The sequence below is a fragment of the Panthera tigris genome, chromosome D2, assembly GCF_018350195.1.
Source record: "Panthera tigris isolate Pti1 chromosome D2, P.tigris_Pti1_mat1.1, whole genome shotgun sequence".
NCBI classification, from domain to species: Eukaryota; Metazoa; Chordata; class Mammalia; order Carnivora; family Felidae; genus Panthera; species Panthera tigris.
This window is the reverse complement of record NC_056670.1, coordinates 11,577,485-11,603,195: the sequence shown is the minus strand read 5'-3', so window position 1 is coordinate 11,603,195 and position 25,711 is coordinate 11,577,485. Positions and strand designations below refer to the sequence as shown.

The window sequence follows — 25,711 nt, the reverse complement described above, 5'->3', positions numbered from 1 at the left end:
TGAGGCTGGGAATGCTGGGGCCTCGGGAGGACAGGTCACGGGCATTGCTGTGGTTCGAGTGTGTCAAGATACAGGGCCTCCGTTCTCTCGCCACAGCGGACCCTCGTTGGCTGAAAGCCGTAGACCTGATGCTTGTCACTTGGATAGAGCTGATGACAGCGGGCGAGTTGACGCTCAGCCTGGAGGACCATGGATCGCCTGTATTGTGTGTGGACGTGTACCTGCACCTCTCAGATGGCAGTGCTAGGCATGCTGTGGCGTGAGTTCTTCTCTTTCCAGAGGGCGCAGTGCATTTGCACGGCCACTGGCCATGAGAAAACTTCTCAGCTTGCACTGGCGAAAGATGGTGGGGGGGGTACTTTAAAGCTTTAATTTCCCTGCAGGAGGGACTGTTTTAGGAACAACTTACGAATTGCCAACCGGTTGCTGTTGCTTTCCAGTACCACCTGAACTAGCACTTGGGCCGAGAGAAGAATGTACTGACTTAGCTTCAATCGCTGGGCTTGGCTTTTACGGGGTGTATCTGTAGGAGAGCGTACCCTTTCGCTTACTGTTTTGCTTCAGGCGCAATCCTTGGCTTAGGATACGCTGCTTTTTTGGCTTCTGTCCTTCCTTCTCTTCCCCTCCTCTCCCTCCTTCCCCACCTTTTTTTTTTTTTTTTTTTAAACGTTGCTAACGTGATTACCTACCTGTGATGAATCATCCGGTTTTATAGTCTAGCAAAGTCAGGATAAAAAATGTAAATGTTTTTGTCTAAACAGAGATGCAAAGTGTGACGACTGTAGTGAGTAATGACTCACGCTTCAAGTACCGTGTGTGGATGTAGATTTATTCCTAATACCAGATGCACCAGGACACGTTTTTTTCCCCCTTCAGCCCACAGAGATGTCAAGAAGCAGAAAACGGGGTTCACACATTTCTTTGTGTACAGGGGTGAAACCGGCCGGATCTCACCACATTCTCCGATTTGAGATGTTGACAGAATTGATGTCCCTCTCTGGGTCCGGCTGGCCATCTTCGGTTTCTCTTCTCATATTCCTCCTACCACCGTGGGGCTTGGACGTGTTTCTGAAATGAGCCTTAATAAAAATTTGAGATCTCCATTCAGCTCTCTGTGGTTTTCATCTCAGAGATTCTTCTCGGGGCGCCTGGGTGGCTCCGTCGGTTGAGTGACCGACTTCAGCTCAGGTCACGATCTCACGGTTCATGAGTTCAAGCCCCGCGTCGGCTCTGTGCTGACAGCTTGGAGCCTGGATCCTGCTTCGGATTCTCTCTTTCTCTCTCTCTCTCTCTCTCTCTCTCTCTCTCTCTCTCTCTCTCTCTCTCTCCCCCTCCCCTACTCACACTCTCTCTCTCAAAAATAAACACTAAAGAACAATTACAAAAAAGGAAATTCTTCGCATTATTTAGAATAGAGAACACACTCTGGACCACTTTAAAGAGACAGTATTCCCTGCCCTTATTCCTCTGTGAATGCTGCTTTAAGTCACTGGTATGTGCCATCCATTTGGCATCTGCTGACACGAGGGGAGAACTGTGTCCAGTGATACCTTCACATCTAGAAGTGCAATGATGGCCACATTTGCTATTTCTGTCTTTCAGAGAATGCTAGAAGTTGATGTAACTAGATGGCAGATGTGATACTCCCTGAATTTACTCCTCCCAATCCCAGATCGCCTGGGACTAGCTTCCTACAGAGACGTGCCTGGGATACATACCTGACATATGTACATTCATGGGTTGGTGGCCTTTGGGATTTGGTCAAGATGTGGACGGTTAGCGAGGTCCTCCTGGCCACCACCACTCTCTTTGTGACCACGACTCATAATAAGTCTCGATGGCTGGTCGGGAGAGATGGGAAGCAAGCTCTCTCCTTTCCTTCTCGTCCTTTCCTTGCAAGAGTGGATCCTGTTGAACACACGTGCAAACATATATGACGTGTCTGCTAGGTGCCGGGCAACAGGACATAAATGCTTTTCGTGACCTGTCATCGCAAACACCTGTGCCGTATGAGACCAAACAGAAACAAGAACAAAACCATGGGTGTGGATGTTGTCCCTGACTTTTCTCAGCTAGTATCATTCCGTGATTTTGGGTCCTGTTACTTCGTCAAAGAATAAAACTAGGGACTCACAAATGAGTCTGCGTTGGTTTTATGTTGCAGAAAATACTGAAGGGGTGAAGTCACTTTTCTACCCATCAGGTTAATTCTTTCCAGCCTTGTTCCTGTGGTAGGTGGTATTTTCCCCGTAGTACTTGATGTGTTTAGATGAAGCTGTTGTGTGAAGGACACGTTACGTGCAAAAGAGGTGGCAGGTCAGTATTCTGAGACACAGCATTGTATTGGATTTCAGTTAAGTGTTTGTATTATTTATGAAGCCAAAATAACCCTTTCTTGACTGAGTTTTTACTCTAATGGGAAAAACGCTTTAGCTCGTTAATAGCAGCCAAACCTGTATGGTTGCACGAAACTGAATCGCTCCTTCTCGGGTTAAACTCGCAGAGAGTCACCGTCTACTTTCTCGACCTTTTCACTGCTGAGTGCTCCCTTTGAAGTATTTCAGACCTCAGGAGGCATCTGCTCAGTCCGTCCTTTTCTTCTGCCTCCGTATTAGCCTGTTCCTGATATGGAGTGGCTTTATTCCATCACTGATCTCAGACTAGTGTTTCTTAGGTGTAAATGAAGACAGCTAACATTTTGGTAGGCATGTCTCAGAATAAGCAGAATCCTTTCTTCCTATCCATCAGATTTTTATGTGCATTTCCAAAGAAGATAGTGGTTGTTAGAATAACCATCTCTTTTCTCTTGAATGCTTTTATTGTTGGAAATCATTTTTTGTTCAGCCCAGTTTACATTTGTCACTAAAAGGTAGTGAATCGCTAAGAAGTAACCTAAAGCCACGTGATTTTTAAGAGCTGAGCTCCTGAGCATGAATTAAAACTACAATGTATCATGTCAGGTTTATGTATGACCTCACATTTTGTCACAAAAATCTCTCAAAGGATACAACAAAATCCACACTAGCTTTGGCAAATGAATATTACATATTAGTTTCAGAAATGGGGGAAGATAAATAGGCTACAGTCTAGAAAAATAATTCACATGCCTTAACTATTCCCAGTGTATCCCATGTGATAGTGAAATGCGTAATACAAACGTAAAACTCAAGTTGGTAAGACTATATAATGAATTAAAAAAATTTTTTTTTAACTTTTACTTCTTTTTGAGAGAGAGAGACAGAGCATGAATGAAGGAGGAGCAGAGAGAGGGGGAGACACAGAATCCAAAGCAGACTCCAGGCTCTGATCTGTCAGCACAGAGCCCGATGCGGGGCTTGAACCCACGAGCTGTGAGATCATGACCTGAGCTGAAGTCGGATGCTTAACCGACTGATCCACTAAGGTGCCCTATAATGAATTTTTAATTAATCCCTGGCACTTCAGAAGATTACTCTTTTTTAAAAAAATAATTTAGAGAGAGAGAGAGAGAGAGGAAGAAAAGAAAGAGAATGCTGTCCATGCTGTCAGCACAGAGCCCAGCTCGGGGCTCAATCTCATGAACTGTGAGATCATGACCTGAGCCGAGATCAAGAGTCAGGTACTTAAGCCACGGAGCCACCCAGGTGCCCCCAGAAGATTACTCTTAATCAGGTGGTTTGCAGAGATAAGTTTATAAGGTTGGTGTGGTAGATAGGAAAATCGCACCCCCCGCCAATATCCTGTCCTAATCTGTGGAACCTGTGAATGTTCCCGTACAGGCCACAGGGATTTAGCAGGTGTGATTCAATTAGGGATCTCTCGATGGGAAGATTATCCTGGATTATTTGGGTGGGTCCAACATTATTACAGGGTTCTGAGAAGAGGGAGGCAGGAATCGGGGGAGATGCTACGCCACTGGCTTTGAAGCTGGAGGAAGGACGCCACCCAACAGATGGGTGCTCAGAATTTTAAGAAAGAATACAGCCTGGCCAACCCAGTTTAGACTTCCAAACTCCAGAACCGCGTGATAAATTTTAAACTTTAAAGACAACAAAGGGCACAGGGAGTGGCAAGGGTATCTGAAATAAAATTTATAAATCTAATCAGTTTGCCTTTGCAAAGGGAAGCCTTGGCTTCAACTACGAGACTTGGATTACGTAAGCCAGAGTTGGGCACTGCATATTTCTAGAATTTGGTCTTCAAATGGAATCCTATAAATACTCCCAAGTATGTACCACATACTTCCTCCGCGGCTGCCTCCATGGGACCGTGCAGCGCTCTTCCAACAAAGCTGATCCAGACCTTACAGGACGGCCACCCTCTGCGTGTCGGAAAAGCGTAACATTTTACTGGGCCCTTGTCTGAAATCACTCTGTAGCCAAAAAGTGCCACACAAAATAAAAAAGCGTTATTTTTCATAATTTTAGCTGACCGCAGGTACCACTGACACCTCCTTCTCACTAAAGGGAGACAAATGCCCCTGAGGCACGCCGTAGTGCCTCCCCCTTAGCCTGGTATTTGGAGATCAAGGACTAACAGTGTTCCATTTGCAAGGGGGATTTGCTTTGCTTCTGCGAGGCTTTGGGAAGCATTAACCAGGCACCGCCAAACAGTGCTCCCGGCTGCGGAGAGGTTCCAGGCAAAGGAGATCAACCAGAGAATGAGATGGCATACAATAGGTTATGGACTACTCATTGTGTGGCTCAACTTGGCTCAGGCAAGAGGAATCAGCAAGTGATAAGGCTGTCAGCTGGTGATACGGGAAGGTAGACTTATGGTTGACCTTGAACTCTGGACATTGCATGCAGGAGGGACAGCATGAGCCCCGAGAAAACTGGGTTTCCCTTGAATTGTTCTACTGGTTTCCCTTTTTTCATGCAGAAGTCTGCATCTTCAAATAAATTATTGTGACAAGTTGGACTTCTACACTGTCACAGGAAGATGGTAAAGGTCACGGCCCCCTGCGATCCTGAAAATTGTTTTGTGTTTTTCATTGACCTTCACAGTGTTGGATTTATGGGAAGGGGGAATAAAAACTGGATTTGACAGTCTATTCCTTCAACAGAAGGGACATGCCTTTGAGTTTATGACATTAAACAATGCCCTATTTCAAATACTTTCCACGGGAGAAAGAGTGCCCTTCGCTGTTTGACTACCAGTCTGGGAAATCTCTCCTTGGACTTGTTTTGTTAGGGATTAAGTCACGTGCAACTCTCTTCTCCCTCTTTTGCCATTGTACTCAAGATAATCCTGCTTCCTCCCTATGTGATTTTTTTTTTTTTTTTTTTTTTTTTTTTTTTTGTAAATCAGAAATTAACACTTCTAGTTCACGGTTCCTATGAGAGTAGTTTCTTTACAGCACCTTGTGGAAGGTAACGAGATTTAAAACTTAAAGTCTTGGGACTACATAGTTCTCAGTTCTCATTTCCCTGAGCAGCTTTGCTTCTTGGCAAACGGAATATACATTGGTGTTTTATTATTCTAACCATGGTAATGGTATTTGGGAGTAGTATTGACTCTTATGCTGGTTCCTCTATCATCGGGAACCTGCTTCAGAAAAGAAAATATGGAGATCCTTGACTATAAAATTAAGTAACTATAAAATTACTTGGACTAGAGATGCACATTCCAGAAGAGTACTGAGTGAGCTCTCTGGCAAGTTTGGAACATGTCTTCTGTGACCTAGACGCTAGAGGGCAACAGCTTGTGCCCCCTTTCAATCTGTGGGGGTGTGTTCAGAAAGCCTTTCTCCTAACAAATATCTAATTAGGAGTCCTCCACCCCCAAGGAGCTGGAATGGAGGCCTGTCCCACCATCGGCTGTGGGAGGAGAGCCCCAAGTGAAAGCTGTCCAGTCATACTTGTGATTTTAGTCTATTTTTGTCTAGCCTGTTTGTTCAAAACCTTACTAAAATTGGGATAGACTAATGGCCCTCTCTTAAAATTGGATTGATTTTAGCTTGAATATATGTTTTCTTTTCTTTCTCAACTTCTGGATGGCTCCTATTCCAACTGGTATGATTCAAGTATTCCAGTGCAGTCAAGGATCCAAACTATGTCCCTTAGGTAGATAAATAAATAGAGAGTGGAATTCTTTAGAGCTGCCAGACTGACCTTTTCCATCAGCGCTAAACCCTGAAAAGGAGTACAGAGATTTAAAGCCTTGAGTTAAAAGGGGAAGAGATTGAGCTATTTGCGTTAAGGAATCCAGAACACTCTATCTTGTTGGGTTCTTCATTCTTACGTATGAATTCATTTTCCTTCTGCTCAGCCGGCACGCTTATTAGCATTGAACACAAGACCCCTGGGGACCCCAGGAAACCACACCCACAAGATCCCAGGTCCCCAGAAGCAGGGTCCCTCTGCCCCATTTCTGAACCAAGCTCTCAGGCCTTGGCAGTGGCCGGAGCTGTCCCCAGGGCTGGGAGCCTCGGGGTCTTTTGGCTCATCATCTCCATGACAGCCTGCTTCACGGCATGCTTCTCCTGCAGAACTCGCTGGGGTTTCTCCATTTGGTTGGTGAGGAAGCCTGTCTTCCTCTCGAAAAAGCCCTTGGCTTCCTCGGCTGTCTGCTCCCCGTCGATGAGCACGTGTTCCGCATCATGTAGCTTCCTGGGGACACATGTAGAGCTTGTCGGTGGGGCGAGTCATTCTTACCTCTCTTGCTTGTGTTGGACGCGTTCAGATAGTCCTGGGCTTCCACATGGTTGGTCTGTACCACCTTGAGCTGGGTGGCGGGCACGGGCAAGGTCTCCGCTTCCTGGTCCGCTGGGTTCTTGAACATTTCTAGCTGTGGTGGGTTTCTCTTGGTGATGATCACTGACTGTGAATTTTTAATAAGGAAGTGAACCCCAGATGACAGAACTGATTTTCTTTTATGGGGTGACTGTTGAGATCTCTTCTGTTACTTAAATCAGGTTAAATAAGAAAGAATTTTGTTTTGGTAAGTCTGGCCTCTGGGTCTCTGGTATATTCACGATTTCTACTTAAAACCTATTTGTCTTTCTCAGGGATCCTGGTGACACCACCCTCTACTCTAAGAGATTGAAAAGATGAGACAAAAGGAAAGTATCTTTCATAATACAATCAAAGCAACTTTCATTTTTGTTGGCAGGTAGGATATGGGTTTTAGGTAAAATACAAGTGGATGATGGGCATTAAGGAGGTCACTTGTCGGGATGAGCACTGGGTGTTATATATAAGTGATGAATCACTAAATTCTCCTGAAACCATTATTACGCAATATGTTAACTAACTTGGATTTTTTTTTAATGTTTATCTTAGTTTTGAGAGAGAGAGAGAGAGAAAGGGAGAGAGAGAGAGATTGACAGAGCGTGAGTGACAGAGGGGCAGAGGGAGAGGGAGACGCGGAATCCAAAGCAGGCTCCAGGCTCTGAGCCATCAGCACAGAGCCCGATGTGGGGTTCGAACTCACGATCTGCAAGATCATGACCTGAGCCGAAGTTGGACACTTAACTGATGGAGCCACCCAGGTGCCCCTAACTTGGATTTAATTAAAAAAAAAAGAAAAAATATATAATTCGTATATGTATATATGTAAATTGATAAATATATAAATTTATATATGTAAGATTTACATATATAATTTGTATATGTATAATTTATATGTAAATCTATACATATATAAATTATATATATATATGTATATGCATAAGACTACATCTTACTCCTTCTGGGAATTTATTTTTTTTAACCAAGTATGTAACTCCATGTACATCTGTTAGTAGTGATGTTAGTGATCATCACTTGGGCTGGAGACCTGGAGAAACGCAGCCTTACATTGTGTGGTATCTTGGCTAGCAAACGCCCCCAGGCCCATTGGCATTGGTGTTGCTCTGGTTTTGTTGATGCACATTTGTATTTTAGATAAACAGATTGGGTCATGAATTTCCAAGTGAATTTCCTTTTCCATTTTCTTTCTTAAGATGCACGCACGCATTAAAATTTTTGCACTTCAGATAAAAATCAAGATCAGCTCTGATGGTCTCTTTGGCTCCCTCCTCATTTCCCATAGGAATGGCAAAAATTTAATTATTCATGCATGAAAATGGCATTTGAGACCTTGAAAATGGAGACTGTTTGGAAGGGAAAGTCACTTGTGGCATAAGAGCTCTGAACACAGAAGAAGGGTGAGTGGTGTAACCTTGACCATAGGAGAAGTCCAGGAGACCCGGAACGGACCCTACTCACTAGTCAGCAGGGCCCGAGATAGCCTCTCCCTCCTGCACATCACCGCCCCTGAGTCACATGCCCTGTGCCGCACGACACGTGATGCAGAAGGGATCCGACGGCCACCAGGGTTCCTTGCCTGCATGGACTCTGAGTCCCGTTACCCATCTGATAAATGAGAAAATAGTGTGGGTGTTAAGGAACAAAGAACTCAGAATATGCAATACCAAAATATAAAGACCGTATTTAGGTTAACTCAGCCCAGCTGGTCCACAGACATTGCCGTTCTCTCCACATTCCAGAACCACAGATGGCCAGTCAGCCTCAATGGCTTCCTCTCCAGCCCTGTGCCATCGGTTACGGGATGAATCCAAGGACAGGGGCATAACGTGTTAAGGACAAATGATAAGTTAATACTCCTGCTCTGTTTCACATCCCCTGTGGTGGATCAATAGGATCTTTTGTTCTGATAAACATTGTGTTTTGAAACATATTTGGTATTTATTGGGGGGAGCAGTGAAAGAAAGAAGAGGTGAGTATTTAGTGCCACTCACTATTCTGAGTATTTATTTAATTCTTCCCAAAATACTATAAAGTAAGTGCTCTTATTTTTTCTGTTTTACAAATATGGAAACTGAGGCAGAGAGGATTTTTTTTTGTAACTTTCCCCAGGTGAAGCAGCCAATTAGAAGCAGAGCTGGCCTCAGAGCCCAGCCCCTAATCTCAAGTGCAGTCTGCTTCTGCCCCGTCTCAGCCTCAGTTCCTGGGGTTAGGGTAGCTGCACATCCATACTTTCTTCCCCGGGCCTCCCACCTGCCCTCGCTAGCAGCTTAGGTGAGAAATGGGGTAGTTTCCATTTTTCTTGGGTCCCCATTGGGATCAAGTTTGGAGCTTTTTCAAGGAATGCTTTCTGAAAAAAACCAGGGGCAGGGGGAGGATATGAAATGAGGAAAAGGAAAACAGAAAAGCAGAGAAGGAAATAGATGAGGTTGAGGAGAATGAATTTCTTTCCCTCATCCTGACATTCTGCACTGAGCGTCTCCTGCACACGCCTGGGCTTTCAAGGAGTTTCCCCGATCGATCTAGAATATAAGTAGGCAGTTGCTGGGTGAACAGAAGCCACAGCAAGAAAGGCGTTGTGTACCTGGAATTCTTGGGGTTTTTGAGTCAGCCACTGATTCTTATCTTTTTGTGTGTGGGGGCTCTTTGGTGTCCCTCTGAAGTTATCCCGGCCCCTGAGGACAGAAGATAGTTCCTCACGTGGCCCTGCCCCACCTCTTCCCTCCCTGCTGCACTGATCTCTTGGTCACCCCTTCCATCCCATCCATCCAGACCCCATAGTGTCCCCTTCCCCCAGAACCCATTCTCTGTCCTGCCTGGTCTGTCCAAAGGGGACTGTCCCCATGGCTTATGTCTGCCACCGCCCCTCCTAAGCCGACAGAAGGCTCTCCTGGGGGCTGCTAACTCATTGCTGCATGACGGTGCTTCCTTTCAGGGTCCAGAAGCTTCTCTTTTGGTGTCTGGCCGATTGCCTAATGGCCTGTTGTCTGCGGTTCAGCTCTCTCCCTTTCGGCTCACTGGCGTGACTTCCGGGTCCGTGGCTCAGTGAATAAGCAAGTTCAGACGCTTGGCTCTGGCCCCTTTGTTCTTGTAGACTCATCCCTTTATTGCCTCCAGGAAAATTACCTGCCAGATTCGACTTAAGACAAACAAATAGGACCTCCCAAACAAAACTCTGTTTCTTTAGGGTCGATGGCAACAATACGTGGTCCCAACATTATCAAGGGGAGCTGTCTCATTTCTATTTTTTTCTCCTTTTGGCTCATCAATTACATATTTATTGAGCACTTACTAGGCTCTGTAGAGGTTGAAGACAAACATACGGACACAGCGTGTGAGAGAATTCCTGCTCCTATAATGTTTTCAGTCTTGGTTAAAGCACATATACACAGGGGGCCTGAATGGCTCAGTCGGTTAAGCATCCGACTTTGGCTCAGGTCATGATCTCGTGGTCCATGAGTTCAAGCCCCGTGTCAGGCTGTGTGCTGACAACTCAGGGCCTGGAGACTGTTTTGGATTCTGTGACTCCCTCTCTCTCTGCCCCTCCCCTGGTCACAGTCTGTGTCTCTATCAAAAATAAACATTAAAAATTAAAGCACATCTGCACAGAAGGGGCTAATTAATAGTGTAAGGTAAGTGCCGAACGGGCCTCCAGACTGGTTTATAAATACCACAGACCTTTATTTGTACAGAAGCAAAAGCAGTGCCCCATCGTTAATAGAGGAGTTACTGTCCTACACACCCAGGAAGCTCTTAAAGAATTCTACAAAAGGCACTTTTCATGTGTTTTTCACTACTTCTGTTTTTTTCACTTCGTTAGTAGCCTGGGGCTGTGGTGAGCCCCCAGAGATAGGATTGAGGCAGGTTGGTGGGGAACAGGACAGCAGGCGGGGAGAATACCCAGAGAGGACACAGAACAGGAGCGGGAATAGATCAGTGTACCCAGAGTCGAGGGTTCGTTTAGGGCCGAAGGTGGTGCTTTCTCGCCTGAGAAACACCCAGAAAGGTCAAAAACAGATTTCTGTCCCCAAACCCCACCCTGCGTGCACACACATACACACACACCAACAGTCCTTCCTCCGTCAGTGCGTCTTCCTTCCAGATACAAATACAAGTATGTGCACTGCTCATTTAGGAAAGTAGTTTCCACACCCAGGGCATTGACCTGACCTCCACACAACCAGGCAGACTCTGGCCTGGGCCTCGGGGCCTGAAGCGAGTGATGTGAAGAGACAGGGGACAGCGGAGAGCCCAGTCGGGTGTTGGTGCTGGGGTGCCCTAACTGCTCCCGTGTGGCTCTTGGCTGTGGGCCTCGTTTTGGCCCGCAGCTTGCTTGGGTACCTTCCGGGCCTGGTGTACCGTTCTCCCCGTCAGTCCGTGAGCACCCATCGGCACGCCGGCCCCGTTGACCTCTGTGTTGTTTGCAACCAGGAGCTCTGGTCTGGTTGTCCGTCTGTGGTCACCCGGGCCTTTCGTGGCCTACATCATCCCGGCGAAGATCCTCCGTGGGTTCCCCACCTCTTGTGGCTGTAACGTGACCTTTAGTGCCTGTGCTCCTTGTCACTTCTCACCTGGACCCGGACAGGGCTCCCTGTCTCCAGCCCATCTCCCACCCTTGTTGCTTGCAGTAGGACCTGGAGGGGCCACAGTGACCTCTCATCCCTGGCAGGTGCCTGCTTGAGGCTTGGCCTGTGGGGATTTGTGTCCGTATTGCATTACATCTGGTGCTTGGAACTCCCCTCGCCGGCGGTCTCCAGCTGTGCAGGCCCTGCAAGGGGTGGGGGGGGGGTTGCATCATGCTCTGGGCCATTTTCTTCTGTTCCACCAAACTGCATACCTTTTCCCCACTGCCCCGAGTCTTCCTAGGTGATTGGCGGGATAATTCTGGCTCATAAGTACCTTCGAGGGTCCTCCTTCGTCTCCTCGTTGTTCCTGCCTTGGTTCGAGCATGCCTGGTTTCTCACTGGGGCTCCTATGACGGCCTTTTCATTCAGGCTCCTCCGGTGAGGTCTCTTCCCTCCGCCACCCCCTCCTGCCTGCCCCTGGGTGCCCCCCAAAACTGCCCTGTTCACACACCCCACTGCTTTCCCCAACCTAGAAGGCAGCCAGTGCTTTCTCCCTTCGGCCTCCTCTTCCTCTGCTCCTTCCAGGTGATGTTCTAGGGCCGTGAGTTTGCCAACATTGTTGTTTACGTGTGCTGTGCCTTTCACAGCTTCGTGGCTTTGCAGGTGCTGTTGCCTTTCCCTCCTTTCTTTGCCAGGCAAATTCTCTGCTGGTTTGTCAGCCGTCTTTCTCCTCTCACACGTCAGGATGCCGTGCACAACTTGATTGCATGTTTAACCACAGACGGTTCTTCGGTCGTCTGTGAATGCACCTCTTTCTCTGCTGAGACCCCAGCATCTTGGAGGGTGGGGACGGCGTCTCCTCTAGCGTTAGCCCCGAGTTTCTAAGCACAGCGCTGGCGCACGGCAGGCCCTCTATACATGCTTACTGTTGTAGGAGGGATTCTCAAGCAGACTAACCTGTGCCCTGATGGTAACGACTGTCAAGATCTCACCACATTCTCTCCTCTGTGGAGGCCCCGTCGGAAGTGTCACAATATGCTGAGAGTTTCGGGCGCTCTGGCCAACTGGGGGGAAATGGTGCAGAAGGGCCTTCTGGAACCTTCCAAGTGAGATGTCAGAGAAAGGTTGCTGCTCCCTCCATGTGGGTCATCCCTTCTCCCGCGAGAAGGTTGCCAGTCTGGCGCACATGGCTGGGGGGAGTGGAGCGGAACCCCGCGCTAGCTCAGGGGCTTGGGGAAGGCTCCGGGGTTTATTAGGCACCTGCTATGCTCTAGACTTTAGATGACTGAGCTATATTGTTAATAAACACTGTGTCCTCATGGAGCTTAGATTCTGGTGGGGGAGACATAATGAAAGATAAACATATTACGTGAATTGCACGGTATGTTAGAAGGTACCAGGGCGCCTGGGTGGCTCAGTCGGTTAAGCATCCGACTTTGGCTCAGGTCATGATCTCACGGTTCGTGAGTTCGAGCCCCGCATCAGGCTCTGTGCTGACAGCTCAGAGCCCGGAGCTTGCTTTGGATTCTGTGTCTCCTTCTCTCTCTGCCCCTCCCCCGCTTGTGCTCTCTATCAAAAAAATAAATAAAATGTTTTAAAAAATTAAAAAAAAAAAGGTACTGTGGGGAAAAAATGAGAAGTAGACCAGGATAAGGGGGCTGAAGGAGGGAACGAGTAGGATTTTAAATAGGCGACAGTCAGGATGGGGCTGCTTTAGATGGTGCCACTTGGGCAGACTTGGGAGAGGTGAGGCTGTTCATCCCGGGTCGTCCCGGCAGAAGGGGCAGCCACGCACGGAGACCCAGGTCGGGGGGTGTGCCCGGGGAGTCTGAGGAGGAGCAGGAGAGCAGGGCAGAGGACCCGGCTTCTGGCTGGCAGCGATCAGGGAATCCCTGTGGGGCTCTGAGCAGAGGGATGACTCCTCTGGCCGCCGTGTTGAGAACAGAGCAGGGGAGGTGAGAGGGTGAGGAACAGCAGCTGCCCCAGAGCCGCTCCCGCTGTGCCCCGGGGTCCTGCCGGGCTTGTCCCTGGTGGCAGCAGGTGGAAATGATGCCGAGGGGCAGGACTCGGTGCACTGGGAATCTGGAGGCGGCGCAGGATTTCCTGGTGGTTCCCATGGGGGCTGTGAGGGTTGCAAAAATGTGCAGGGAAGTGCCACATGCCCCTCTATTTTTTTAAAATTTTTAAAAAGGAAAAATATTTTTTTTTTAAGCTGGCAAAAAATACATGCAGTGAAATTCAAAAGAACATGCAGTAAAATTCAGGCATGGTTTCACTCAGAAACTGGACTTGAAAAGGAAGACATTTTGTTTTGCATTGATTTTTGTCTGCGATGTTAACTGTATGTTTTGGAAAAATCTGCAAGCAGCATCTGATACCTGTGCTTCACACCCCCCGAACGACCAACACGCCTGTGGATTCTCCAGAAGGGCCTTTGTGGTGGGCCCGGTCAGGGGGGGCAGCAGACAGGATCTCCTGCCTGCAGCAGGGGTGAAACTCATTTAAAAACTATGCACAAGAGGGGTGCCTGGGTGGCTCAGGTGGTTAAGCACCTGACTCTTGATTTTGGCTCAGGTCATGATCTATCTCAAGGTTTGTGGGTTCAAGCCCCCTGTTGGGCTCTGCACTGACAGTGTGGAGCCTGCTTGGGATTCTCTCTCTCTCTCTGCTCCTCTCCCATGCTCTCTCCCAAAAAAAGAAACCAACAACAACAACAACAACAAAATGTGCTAGGGCAGGTGGGGGAATAGGGAAAGCTAGATGATTGCTAGCCTACCACCGTTTTTTGGGGAAGGTTACCTCCCGGAGGACTTTTGCTTTAAATGTCATCTTCATGGCGTTCAGCGACCTTTATGGGGCATATAACCCAGCTTTGAGCTCCAGGGGAATTGCACAATATTACAGGTTCCAGAGTTTGGCTGTAAGATACACACATGGTCAGGTGCACTCCTTTGCTAAGCTAAGAAAGTCTAGTCCCCCTGCTGTGCCTTCCACGGGTAGGAATGTTGGAGACCCTGTATCCTGTATTCATTTTCCTTCTAGAGATGGAGAGCCCTAGAACTAAGTGTCCTGTGCTCGCTAGTGCTTCTCAAACTTAAGCACACATTGGAATCTTCTGGAGGGCTTGTTAAAATGTCTGGGGTACATTTCTAGCAAGTTCCCAGGTGATGCTGCTGCTGGTCTGGGGACCCACTTTGAGAAGCACTGCTGTAGACAAAGCCTGCAAATTCAGCGCACCCCAGGCACACACCTTCTACCTTGTGTCACTCTGGGTCTTTGCTGCCCTTCCTTCCTCCCTTCTGTGTGGTGCTCAGGAACCTCCTGGTATGTGCAATCTAACTTTCTGTTTTGATTAATTTGAACTGAGATTCGGTGTCCGCACATCTTTACGTTACTGCTGCTGGGCCATCGGCTCTGATGCTCTGTTTGTTATGTGGTCTCTCCCACAACCTCCTGGGGGAACTCTTGTGAGTCTCCCTTCATTGAGACTAGAGTTGGGTGGCTTTATCGAGGTCCAACGAGTTCGCGGGTCTCAAATTCACAGCCTCCGTGAACAGTGCTGGGCCCGCTGTTCTCCCTGTAGCTATCATTAAAGAGCACCATTCAATCGAGTATATTTGAAGGTCTAATTGGCTTTATTAACTGATTCATGAGTGGAGCAGCATCCCATTTTGCAAGTAAAGGGGAGCTCCGAGGAGTTGTAAGTTGTACAGAATGGAGGGTTTTGTAAGAAGGAGGGTGGGGAAAGAAAGTATTTGCAAAAGAAAAGACTTGTTCCAGGCCAAGTAGCTTTCCCTTAGCAGGAAGGGCAAGGGGTGTTATCATGCAGATGACCTCATCATCTTCTAGGGGATGGACAGGGACCCTGTGGCCAACTCCTCGGTGCTTATTGGAAATTTCCAGACTGACCTTAAGGTTATATTTCTGGGGGAGGTTGAAACTGCAGTTAGATTAGGTATTAAGCCCTGGTTTGGGGACTTGGCCTAAGGGACACCAGTTTGGGCCTGGGGTTTTCTTCTCAGAGGAGCCCTGGGAAGTCCTTACCTGGAGCATTTGCATCCTGTGTGAGGAACTGGAGGGTGGAGTGTGTGACTGAATATTTACTGTGAACGTGCATTTGGTGAAATTTCTGACACTGTTATGTCAGGCTGCTACAGGGAACAAATTTGGTTAGATGGACGTTCATGGCACTGTCCTTGTTGAATCAGTTGTAGGACTGTCTATTCCAGCTGTTAATATGTTGCTGTCCTTTCTGTCAAAAGTAGCAGAGAATGGAGGAGAAGTTATTCTATTTATTTCTGAGAGGAAATGATTGTATCTCACTCCTTGCCGGCGACTTCCCACACATAATGCCTTCCACGCATGACAGAGAATTTCAGTGGTCCTGGCCAGTGGCCACTGCTGTGAGGACGTGGCCTGTCAGGCAGTTCTTGAGGGACAGTAAAAATCTGAAGTCCTGTGTGTGAAGGGTGCTTCAGGGTAGGACTTGGAAATCCAGTGGAAAACATCAAGTAGAAGACCCTGCCACCTTTGGGATTCCCTTTCGCGGTGCTCATTTTTGCCTCTCCGTACAGGGTCACAGAAAACTCATGAATTTGAGGTCCTGCAAACCTGCTTGGTCTGTGCCCTGCTTCTGCCCCATGAGAGCTCTTCTGTGGGCTGTTGGGTGAGTTGTGGGGTTAGATGTCTCGGCCTGTAAAACTGGGATGATAAAATGTAACTCATGCCACGGTAAGGTCCATGGAAACAGGCGCCATATTTGTTGGTACCCTGGTGGCATCCCCCTGTCCCACCTAGCGGCCATCAGATGGACACCTCATCGGTCATTCTGCCAGGGGGTCGCGGGTAGGGGCCGGCTCCAGTGGCTGGTCAGGAGGATTAAGTGAAGTATGAGGAAAACAAGGGTCCCTCTCACTAATTATTTCCTCTTCTTCTCCATCTCTACCCTTTCTGGTTCCTTTACAAATTTTGTTTACCTCCGCTAATATTTTTTGCCACGCTTATTATGCGTTAGGCAAGCAGAAGTCCAACCCACCTCTTTTACCTAAACTACACCATTTAAAAAAAATTAGTTGATGGCTCAGTCCTTCCAGGCAAATTTCTAGGATTCAGGGACTTAATGTTTTCTTCCTCTGACAACAAGCGCTCACCTTTCCAGCCCACATGTAACAGTCATCATAGTTTTACGTTTCTGGTGGGGGGTCCACGTTTGTTTGATTTATTTCCCTATGAGGATGCGAACCTCTTAGGAATGGGGCCCATGATTGTTTCATGACACGTAGCTGACTTTTAAAATAACGGTTGAGTTTCTGGCTCATATTTAGTTTATGCTTCTTTGTGTAATTTGCTGTCATTCTTGTGTTTAGCTGGTTTATCCTTAATCCTGTATCTTGGTTGTTTGCTTTTTTATCCCTAAGTGCCCTAAGTCGCGGGGGCTCGGCATTATATAAATATTTGTTAAATAAGCTTCCTAGAATCTTACCAGGGCTGTGTTCACATATCTCAGCAGTATGCTGCTTCTCACATGTGCTGGGCACTTTCTGCATCACGGACCCAATACTCGGTAGGATGGAGAACCGGGCTCTGCTCTTGGGGTGTTAAGAATTCCTAAGGTTCAGCTTTTATAAGCCTGGAAAGGGAACTTTCCCCCCTCCCTCTGGTAGTAGGACCTTGCTGGTTCCTCTGTTACAGGACTCTGTCCCATGGTCATTTAAGGATGTGCCTGATGCTTGGAAGGTAGGATCATGTTGTACTAATGCATCTACTGGCACCCTGCGTAGTTAGTTGCCCGTCTGGAGGAGGGCACTTCCTAGATGTTTGTGGAGTGGAATTGAAACTTCCGTGGAACGGGGTAGAGAAGCACGCAGCACACTTGGGAGGAAAGGAGATAACCGGAACTTTGCAGGCAGAGGAATAGACAGAGCTAGAAGGTGGAATTCAGTAGGCTAACACCTGTTGGCCGGTAGAGTGCTGAATTTCAGTCCCTTTTATCTCGACATCTCAGAGTGCATTATTTTTAAAGATCCCATGAGGATAAACACTTGTTAAAAATATAGTATTGAGGGGCGCCCTGGTTGGCTCCGTCGGTGGAGCGTCTGACTTCGGCTCATGATCTCACCGTCTGTGAGTTCGAGCCCCGCGTCGGGCTCTGTGCTGACTGCTCAGAGCCTGGAGCCTGCTTCGGATTCCGTGTCTCCCTCTCTCTGCCCCTCCCCCACTTGCACTCTGTCTCAAAAATAAACATTAAAAAATTAAAAAAAAGCAAACATATAGTATTGACATGCTGGTTCACCCTTCTTTGATGAAGTGAGGGAAATGGAAATGGAAAGCTCGGGAGGGCTCTCAGCTCGGCAGAACAGCTAGCCTTGGCAGGACACCTGCTCTGTGTCATTTCTTGTTGCAAACAGGCACAGCCATTTGCTTCTTCCTCTCGAGGCCGTTTGCTCAACCAACGCGTGGTCAGCCGGGCACCTCTTTGTGAAGGGAGGAGAGACTTTTATCTCACAAGTAGAGTATTTATTTATTTATTTATTTTTTTTTTTAATTTTTTTTTTCAACGTTTTTTTATTTATTTTTGGGACAGAGAGAGACAGAGCATGAACGGGGGAGGGGCAGAGAGAGAGGGAGACACAGAATCGGAAACAGGCTCCAGGCTCCGAGCCATCAGTCCAGAGCCTGACGCGGGGCTCGAACTCACGGACCGCGAGATCGTGACCTGGCTGAAGTCGGACGCTTAACCGACTGTGCCACCCAGGCGCCCCGACAAGTAGAGTATTTAAAGAAATACAGATGTCCCCGGGAAACCTAATAATCCAGCTGATCTCAATTCCCATCTAAATTGTACAGAAGTGATTCTTTTTGGTGAGACATTTTCACAGGAGTGTGGAGAGAGGGAGAAAAGTCAAGAGGCCGGGGTCCCCCAAGACAGACCTGGTCTCTTCACTTCGACTAGGACGGAGCTAGGTGCTAACAATTCTTTCCTCTTTACTGTGTTTACAGTTTCTTATCAAAAATATTGTCAAATTTGATCTGTAAAATATGATTTCTCTTTAAAATTTTAACCTCTGCAGATGACATTTCCCTGAAAAGTATTTTTTTTAAATTTATTTTTATGTTTGTTTATTTTTGAGAGAGGGAGAGAGAGAGAGAGAGAGAGAGAGAGAGAGAGAGAGAGGGAGACAGAGTGTGAGCGGGGGAGGGGCAGAGAGAGGGAGACACAGAATCCAAAGCAGGCTCCAGGCTCTGAGCTGTCAGCACAGAGCCCGAGGCAGGGCTGGAACCCACGAGCTGCAAGATCATGACCTGAGCCGTAGTCGTAGTCGGACATTTAACAAACTGAGCCACTCAGCCGCCCCTCACTGAAAACTATTTGAATAACAGAAGATGTTCTACCACGTGAAGGTTTTCGAAATGACATCTGCACCTTTAGTGTGTGATCCTGAATTCTAGAAGTTTCTATCATAGAATGTAAAAGTGTCAAGTGTTTGAATTTGGACACTGCAGGTCTGTTAGAGCTTGTAAAAAAAAATACTTTTTTATTTTTTTTTTAACGTTTACTTATTTTTGAGACAGAGACAGAGCATGAATGGGGGAGGGTCAGAGAGAGAGGGAGACACAGAATGCGAAACAGGCTTCAGGCTCTGAACAGTCAGCACAGAGCCTGACGCAGGGCTCGAACTCACGGACCGCGAGATGGTGACCTGAGCCGAAGTCGGACGCTTAACCGACTGAGCCAGGCGCCCCCCCCAAAAAAATTTTTTTAAAAGCTGCCACTCTTCTTTTTTAATTATTATTTTTTAAATTTTATTTTTAATTTTTTAAAATTTACATCCAAATTTGTTAGCGTATAATGCAACGATTTCAGGAGTAGATTCCTTTGTGCCCCTTACCCATTTAGCCCACCGCCCTCCCACAACCCTTCCAGTAACCCTGTTTGTTCTCCATGTTTATGAGTCTCTTCTGCTTTTCCCCCTCCCTGTTTTTATATGATTTTTGTTTCCCTTCCCTTATGTTCATCTATTTTGTCTCTTAAAGTCCTCATATGAGCGAAGTCATATGATTTTTGTTTTTCTCTGATTTCACTTAGCATAATACCCTCCATTTCCATCCATGTAGTTACGAATGGCAAGATTTCATTCTTTTTTGATTGCCGAGTCATACTCCATTGTATATATACACACCACATCTGTATCCATTCATCCGTCGATGGACATTTGGGCTCTTTCCATACTTTGGCTATTGTTGATAGAGCCACTCTTCTTCTACATCACTGGAAAATCCTTTTAGAAACCCTGCTCTTAAGGGAAAAACACCTGAGGGTAGATAGAACAGGATTCCCCTGAGAGATGCCAGTTTAGGGGAGTAATGGGGTTGAGGGCCGGTCTGCCCTAGAGGGTAAGAGCCCATGCTCTGGAGCCAGACTTTCTGGAACCCGCACTGTGGCCTTGAGCAAGTCGCTTGGCCTCTCTGTGCTTTGGCAGCCTCTTACTGTAGAAAGTGGGAACTCAGGAATGGTGTTTGCCCTCAAGGGTTGTCTGGAGGATTATTGGAGCTGATGCCGATCCTTGGGGTTTCTCGGTTTATACGTGCTTAATATTCATGGGGACTAGCGATTGATGCCCGATATACATAGTATGTCTTATGCAATACTAATAGATTATTGTACATGCCTAACATTCATGGGGCTGATAATTAATATGCCAGTTTCACATGACATGTTTTATGTAATGGTAATAGGGATTTCGTACATGCCTTGCTACGGGGAAAATGAAGACATTGGGCCAGCACGGTACGAGAATATGCGATATTTGAATTATGAAAGTTGTGGGGTTAGTTTCTGGTAGTAGCAAGGAATAGTGTAAAAAGAATTTCAGCTTTGGGTGCCGAGGGTGGGGCTGTTGCTTCTTCCTTGAAGTCTTAGGGAGGGCATCTATTCTCCTTTTTTGGTTTACAAGACCGAGGTATTTTATACACTACAAGGACTCTTCATTTGAAGAGGCGGTAGGGGTCCTCGGAAGGTAGTGACTGAACGTGTATTCAGCTGTGGGCCGTTTGGTGGCCAAGATCATCCAGGAAAGCAGCAAGGGTAAGGTAGTCACCACCAAGTGGTAGTGGGGGGGGGAGGGTGCCCAGACTTGGAGATCCAGATTCGAAGGGGTTGGGAAGGAAAGGAGGGCCAGCAGGGAAGGCCACTGAGGACTCTGGAGCGGCTGGCAGCCCTGTCCTCTTGAGGTCCGTCTGCTTCCCTGGCACGGTCCACTGTGCAAACCCTCCAGAGCCCCCAGCTCAGCCCCACCTTAGCGCGAAGGAAGACTCCCCGTGGTGGGTTAAGAAAGAATGGAAAGTGTTGTGGAGGCTTTCTTTAGGAAATGGGATCGATTTTATTTTTTCCTTGTGAGGACGAAAGTGTTCTTTTTGGAAACGAAGTTGATTTTGTAGTACCTACCCCTAAAGACAAAGGTTCATTTTCACACAGAAAACCTGAAGCCCCAAACATCAGAACTGGGCTTTGATGACCATCAGAGGTGTGAAGTCTCCTGGCGAGAACCAACTTCCAGGCCCTCACGCTTCCAAAGGTGTGAAATGTTACTCTTCAAAAGCTGTAAAGATAACTTAATAATGTCTGAAACTTGCTCCATAGTTGTTTTGTTTTTTTTGTTCGTTTTTTGTTTTTTATCCTAGTCCATAGATAGGAAGGTGGAATGAATGTGATATTGATGTTAACCTGTTGCCCTTTTTAGTTTTAGCGTATCAATTAGTTCTGTGCTTGGAACAAAAGCTGTCTTGTGTTTTCCCGCCTATAGCTGAAAAGTGGAAGAATGTGTGGGCCTAGAAGAAAAGAGGAGAAAACTCTCATTTTGATAGGGTCAAAAGATGATTTCAGTTGATCTTAAAGTCTGCAATTAGGATATCAAAATCTGAATACCTTCTGTTGAAGAATTCGGATTCTTGCCTAGTGACTTTGTAAGCCTTCTGGGTTGACCCTCGCAAGAATCTGCAAAGACAGGTCAGGTGTGATCGTGGTCCTGGTTTCGTAGGGGAAGCTGAGCCCGGCTGAGTGACCCACCCACCTTGCATGGACTTGTCACTCAGGGAGAGAGGAGGCAGGTGGGAGATATGTTCCAGCACTTGCTTCACTGGGGACCTGTTCCAAGTCAGGCTTTGGAGAGTGGCAGCCGGCCAGAGCACCCCGCCTGTACTCTGGGAGTCTGGTCTGGTGGAGCAGGCAGACATAATGGGAGACCTTCTGATCTCGTGAAGGTGTGAGGAGATGGTCTGTAGTCCTAGAACATCGAGGCACACATCCGTGTGTGTGAGTCCGGGAAGAGCCGGGTCACGGGAGTCTGCAGCTTGAAGGGTAAATAAAAGCTTCTCAAAGAAGGAGATGCGTAAGAAGGAAGAGAGAGTAGCACATGTAAAAGTGGACAGAGAAAACGTAGAACATGCGGTATTGATTGGGCGGGATGGAGGAGTTATGTCGGGTTCATATCACAGGAGACCCTCTCTGTTGCACTGAGGGATTTTGACCGAATTCTCCAGGCAGGGGAGGTCAGTGGAGGTTTGTAAATAGAGGAGAAACATCAGGTTGTGTTATTAGGAAGATAAATATGGTAGCACTGTGGAGGATGGACAGGGTGGGTGGAGGGATTTGTTTTTCTGTTTGATTCTCTAAATTGTGTGTGTTTGGATTTCTGCACTGAGGTTAAGGAAGGCTTCATGCTGAGGCTGAGATATTGGACATCCTCAGGGAGAGCTGGGGTCTGTGACTGATGGGCTATCGTTTCAATCAGTTTTCATTTTTCCAAATTTTTATTTAGATTCTGGTTAGTTAACATACAGTGTAATATTGGTTTCAGGAGTAGAATTTAATGATTCATTACTTTCATATAACACCCAGTGCTCATCACAAGTGCCCTCCTTAATGCCCATCACCCATTTAGCCCATCCCCTACCCACTTCCCCCCATCAACCTTCAGTTTGTTCCCTGTTGTTAAGAGTCTCTGATGGTTTGTTTCCTTCTCTCTCTTTTTCTCTTCCCATTTGTTTATCTGTTTTGTTTCTTAAATTCCATATGAGTGATATCATATGGTATTTGCCTTTCTCTGACTTATTTTGCTTAGCATAATACATTCTAGCTCCATCCATGTCATTGCAAATGGCAAGATTTCATTCTTTTTGATCAGCAAGTAATATTCCATTGTGTATGTATGTGTGTGTGTGTATCACATCTTTTTTTTCAACATTCTTTTTTATTCTACTAATTTTATTTTTTAAATTTCAATCCAAATTAGTTAGCATATAGTGCAACAATGATTTCAGGAGTAGATTCCTTAATGCCCCTTACCCATTTAGCCCATCCCCCCTCCAGTAACCCTCTGTTCTCCATATTTAAGTCTCTCATGTTTTGTCCCCCTCCCTGTTTTTATATGATTTTTGTTTCCCTTCCCTGATGTTCATCTATTTTGTCTCTTAAAGTCCTCATATGAGTGAAGTCATATGATTTTTGTCTTTCTCTGACTAATTTTGCTTAGCATAATACCCTCTAGTTCCATCCACGTAGTTGCAAATGGCACGATTTCATTCTTTTTGATTGCTGAGTAATACTCCATTGTACATATATACCACATCTTCTTTATCCATTCATCCATCGATGGACATTTGGGCTCTTTCCATACTTTGGCTATTGTTGATAGTGCTGCTATAAACATGGGGGTGCACGTGTCCCTTTGAAACAGCACACCTGTATCCCTTGGATAAATGCTTAGTAGTGCAATTGCTGGGTCGTAGGGTAGTTCTATTTTTAGTTTTTTGAGGAACCCCCATACTGTTTTCCAGAGTGGCTGCACCAGCTTGCATTCCCACCAACAGTGCAAAAAAGATCCTCTCTCTCCGCATCCTCGCCAACATCTCTTGTTGCCTGAGTTGTTAATGTGAGCCATTCTGACAGGTGTGAGGTGGTATCTCATTGTGGTTTTGATTTGTGTTTCCCTGATGATGAGTGATGTGGAGCATCTTTTCATGTGTCGGTTGGCCATCTGGATGTCTTCTTTGGAGAAGTGTCTATTCATGTCTTTTACCCACTTCTTCACCGGATTATTTGTTTTTTGGGTGTTGAGTTTGATAAATTCTTTACAGATTTTGAATACTAACTCTTTATCTGATACGTCGTTTGCAAATATCTTCTCCCATTCTGTCAGTTGCCTTTTAGTTTTGCTGATTGTTTCCTTTGCTGTGCAGAAGCTTTTTATTTTGATGAGGTCCCAATAGTTCATTTTTGCTTTTGTTTCCCTTGCCTCTGGAGATGGATTGAGTAAGAAGTTGCTGCAGCCAGGGTCAAAGAGGTTTTTGCCTGCTTTCTCCTCAAGGATTTTGATGGCTTCCTGTCTTACATTTAGGTCTTTCATCCATTTAAAAAAATTTTTTTTTTACTTTTTTCTTTTCTCCGAGAGAGAGACAGAGCACAAGTGGGGGAGGGGCACAGAGGGAGAGGCAGGGAGACACAGAATCCGAAGCAGGCTCCAGGCTCTGAGCTGTCAGCACAGAGCCCGACACGGGGCTCGAACTCACAGACTGCGAGATCATGACCTGAGCTGAAGTCAGGTGCTTAACCAGCTGAGCCACCCAGGTGCCCCTGGGTCTTTCATCCATTTTGAGTTTATTTTTGCGTACCGTGGAAGAAAGTGGTCCGGGTTCATTCTTCCGTATGTTGCTGACCAGTTTTCCCAGCTGAAGAGACTACTTGCTGAAGAGACTTGTCTTTATTCCATTGGAGATTCTTTCCTGCTTTGTCAAAGAGTAGTTGGCCATACATTTGTGGGTCCATTTCTGGGTTCTCTATTCTGTTCCATTGATCTGAGTGTCTGGTTTTGTGCCATATCGCATCTTCTTTATCCATGCATCAGTTGATGGACATTTGGGCTCTTTTCATGGTTTGGCCGTTGTTGACAGAGCTGCTATAAACATCCATATCTGTATTTTTGTATCCTTTGGGTAAATACCTAGTAGTGCAATTTCTGGATCATAGGGTATTTCTATTTTTAACTTTTTGAGGAACCTCTGTACCGTTTTCCAGCATGGCTGTACCAGTTTGCATTCCCACCAGCAGTGCAAGAGGGTTCTCCTTTCTCCGTATGCTCGCCAACACCTGCTGTTTCCTGAATTGTTAATTTTAGCCACTGACAGTTTTCAACCTTTGTGATTTTCCAGCACACGCACAAATACCTGCAAATAACTCTTTCTCCCATTTCTAAAGAATTTAGGGGAATGTGCACACATGTAGGTACGTTTTAAAGGGGAGTTGATTGGAATTTATCACCCCCCTCCCCTCCATTTTTTTAAAAGAAAGTTCTTGAATTAGACTCCCAGGTGCATCTGAAACTACGGTCGGGAACTGCCACCATGGAGGACGATAGTTCTTCCTACTGACTTAACACAAAGTGCTTTTCCACATTGTGGAAGCCACATAATGGAAGCCACAGACATTTCCCAGATGTAGCAAGGCGATTGCTGTTTTCATCATTCAGTAATTTGTTTCAGCTACATACTGGATGCTGTGCTTGTCCCTGGGGAAGCAAAAAATAAAATTATTCATGGTCACTGCCTCCAAGGGACAGGCTCATTAGTCAAAAATACTTAGCCTGTAGTCAAATTAATAGGTTAGAAAGTAGAATGTAGGTTGCCAGGGGCTGGGGGAGGAGAAAATGGGGAGTTTGTTTAATGGGCGGAGTTTCAGTTCTGCAAGATGATAAGGGTGCCTGAGGTTGGTTGCACAACAGTGTGGATATACTTAACACGACTGAACTGTATACTTAGAAGTGGTAAAGAAGGTAAGTTTAATAAGGTGTGGATTTTAACCACAGTTAAAACTAAAAGAAATGCTTTTGTGTGTATGTGTGCATGTAGCTTAATTAGTTTCAAAGCTGGTTTTGAATATGTTGGCTAGGAGTATTTCAGAAAGACTTAGTGTCTTCGCTTCTTAAATGAGAAAACTTTATGGGGCGCCTGGATGGCTCACTTGGGGTAGGTGGCCGACTTCGGCTCAGGTCATGATCTCACGGTCTGTGAGTTCGAGCCCCATGTTGGGCTCTGTGCTGACAGCTCAGAGCCGGGAGCCTGCTTTGGATTCTGTGTCTCCCTCTCTTTCTCTGTCCCTCCCCTGCTCACGCTGTGTCTCTCTCTGTCTCTCAAGCACTGAATAAATGTTAAAATATATGTATATATGTATAAAATGAGAAAACTTTGTCTCCGAGACCTGGAGTGCCTACATCACTATCACACGGCCAAATGAAAGGAGAAAGATTAAAAATTTTTTGTAAGAAAAAAATTTTAAAACGCTAACAAAAGCAATAGATATTCCCTAACCCTTCTTGAGATAATGTTGGTGTGTATGTCTGTGCCTCTTATACTATGTATAAATAT

At 46.3% G+C, this 25,711-nt stretch overlaps 1 protein-coding gene and 1 pseudogene across 1 annotated transcript in view; one reads left to right on the top strand and one right to left on the bottom strand.

Annotated features, from left to right (window-relative positions):
• Positions 1 to 25,711, top strand: part of RYR2 (ryanodine receptor 2) — a 753,483-nt gene that overhangs the window by 31,161 nt on the left and 696,611 nt on the right. The window lies entirely within an intron of this gene.
• LOC102962739 lies at positions 6,239 to 11,117 on the bottom strand (annotated as a pseudogene).